Here is a 2,862-nt window from a genome sequence, read left to right on the forward strand (position 1 = left end):
GGGGTCACATGTTTTAACCACTCACACCACTATATAATAGTGTTGTCAATCAGTCAGTAGACACTAAAAAGACTTCACACAAGGGGCACTTAACATTGCAATTTGTACTGTTGAGATATCTGTAAAACATACACATGCCATGAATCACGAGAATAATTATGCACTCTGTACGCTACAACACACTGCAACATATGAAGTTCAAAAGCAAGAATTTAAAATATTTGTTACACTTAATTTTGGTTTTATTTGCTTTTGAAACAAGACATTTTTGAGGACCCTGCAGAAATACATCTAATATATAGTACTGTATAACATTAACGAACATATTTTTACGAAAATATAAGTACCAAATATACAAATCCTGAGATTAAGTCCAAGCTGCATACTTGGCCTTGACTTCCCTTACCATATAGTTACAAGCTTCAGCTCACATTTCAGTAACACCAATGGTGCATTCAAATTACAACAGAGGTAATTTGATTATTTCTTCCTTTTGCATATCTTGCACTATTAATTCATCGTTTTTCAATTATTTTACTTCTTAATTAAATGTTGGAAAGGGTCTAGACTTCAGCATACTAAAATTTTTGATAAAATGACACAAAAAAATTAGCTAACAAAATTACATTGGTAGAGGTTAAGGAAAAAAAGACTACTTAACTGAATCGTAAGGTGGATGGATAGGAGAAAGCAAAAGGTTGTTGTTAATGGTTGTTTTGTACTTGTAGAATTTAGTGCAAAGTTAACAAGAGCTTGTGAGTTAGTCATATTTTATTTTAAAATTATGGAGGAAAGGCAACCAGTCAATAACACTTACTTAGAGTCCTTATCAGAGGAAATGGTAGGATTTCAGTATCACTCTTATAATGCCCCCAAAATGAGTATGCCCTTTTTTGGGGAGGTAACAGGTTGTGAACCACAAAACTTCAGTTCAAAGGGTGGCACACAAAACACTGGACTACATTCAACCCCTTTTATTAATGGGACCTTTTTATTATTAGAATGCTTAAAGGGTCAGTACTTGAGCCTTTACTTTTTCTAACTTACATTAATGAGAGTGACATTAAATTCTTGATTATTCATAGCTGTATAAAGTTTTATTTAATTTATACTAACGTGACTCAATTGGTAAATAAAACGAATATTTGGTAAACGACTTTTAATTATAATACATGGAAGGTAATGCATTTGGGTTATCATAATCTATTTTACACATTTAATATAATGTTAAAACGAATTCCATTACTGGGCAAGTGCTCTGCAACTTGCAAGGGTTTAACTTTATAAGAACACGTGTAGTTGTGGCAGTGTCGTCAGCATTAACGTAAAACAACGTGATGCAGTAAGCCAAGCCAAATATATAAGCCTTCACTATATCATATGATAATGATAATTAAAACAACAGTAAATTAAATTAAATATGCTTATCTTAATATGTATTTTATACATGATTAAATTGGCAAATATCATGTTATGAACTATATAATTATATAATAATTATATTGTTAGCGAGGGTAGCTCGGCATATGAATAAGTCATATATTATTAAGTGTGCAATGGTGTTTCTACAACTACACCTGCCCTTGAGTTGAAGAGAAAAAATCGATGATTTTCTGAAGTTTCAATAAAGTGGTTTAAACTTAAAGATTATATATACACAGTTATTAAACAGTTGGTCTGCTTATAATATCGAATAATGAATTCGACGATACGTCACGAAATTATTCACATACCTAAATTAATTTAGATTACCATATGGTGAAGATGGCGAAATAAAATGCACCCGAAACCCCAAAGATGCAGTGGTTTAAAAGAGTTGGAGTGAAAGGGTTAAGGTTTAAGTGCAAGTCCATAAAAAATCAAATAATTTATTTTTGTTTGTATGTCTTAAAAACTGCTTGATAATATCCAATATTAAAATAAATTCAATAATTCAGAAAATAAAATAATTTCGCCGTTCAATAACTCTGTATTGGCGTCACATACCATAAAACCTTATTTACTTTTAATTTTCAAATAAACAAAGAAGTTTCAAATAAAATAAAATGTGCATTCAATACGAATTAAACTTAAATTTACATAAGATTGGCCTAGGCCATAAAATTTAAAATCTCACAAGTAAAATTTTAAACAATATGTAATATATTTATTCAATCATTTTCTCATGCCTCCACCCTCAATTGGTCAGTGATAAGTCTGCTGGCTTACGACGCTAAAACCCGAGTTTCGATACCCATGATGGGCAAAGTAAGGATAGCCCATTGAGTAGCTTTGCGCTTAACAATAAACAAACTGCAAACAAATCATTTTCACGAAGACATTCGCTTAATTTCTGCTGTCAAGTTATTCCCGACACTGCACTTTTACCTGCGTGTGATAAACAGCACTGAATTAACCTTTTGCGGGCTGGCGCCACAAATATTTGTAGGCCCCTATTTGCATACGTGCTATTTATTTTACCCTATATTGAAATAAGATGGAAATAGTCAATTTAACTATTTTTAATCAGAAAAATTGAACGGCTGTAGTAAATTCTGCCTGATAGTTGGACAATCTTACCAATTAGGATAAGGGAGGCAAATATCGAACCCCTACAAAAGTCCGAGAGTACTTTTATTTTCCTTCCTTCAAAATTTTGTTGTTTTCTTAGTGCAAATCTACACAAATGCAAATCTCTATCTCTGCCTGTCTGCAATTATCTATGCCGTCACTTCTCGCCCGACTTATATATATACAAAATAGAGGGCGTCTGGCAAACACTCGTCTCTTCATGAATCTACTAGAAACTCATCACGTGTTACCAGAGTCACGTGACTTCCGCTGTCGTAACACTGCCCCTTCCTTAGTATTGTTTGTCCTGAA

The 2,862-nt window shown here is 32.7% G+C and overlaps 1 protein-coding gene across 1 annotated transcript in view; it reads right to left on the reverse strand.

The window, feature by feature from the left end:
* The window catches only part of LOC106463321 (probable 2-oxoglutarate dehydrogenase E1 component DHKTD1, mitochondrial), a 62,233-nt gene extending 60,420 nt beyond the window's left edge, over nt 1–1,813 (reverse strand). Inside the window, exon 1 of the mRNA XM_013923338.2 lies at nt 1,734–1,813. The gene's annotated coding sequence lies outside the window, so the exon portion shown is untranslated. The remainder of the gene's footprint in view (nt 1–1,733) is intronic.
* Nucleotides 1,814–2,862: the final 1,049 nt, after the last annotated feature.

Source organism: Limulus polyphemus, unplaced genomic scaffold, assembly GCF_000517525.1.
Source record: "Limulus polyphemus unplaced genomic scaffold, Limulus_polyphemus-2.1.2 Scaffold1378, whole genome shotgun sequence".
NCBI lineage: Eukaryota > Metazoa > Arthropoda > Merostomata > Xiphosura > Limulidae > Limulus > Limulus polyphemus.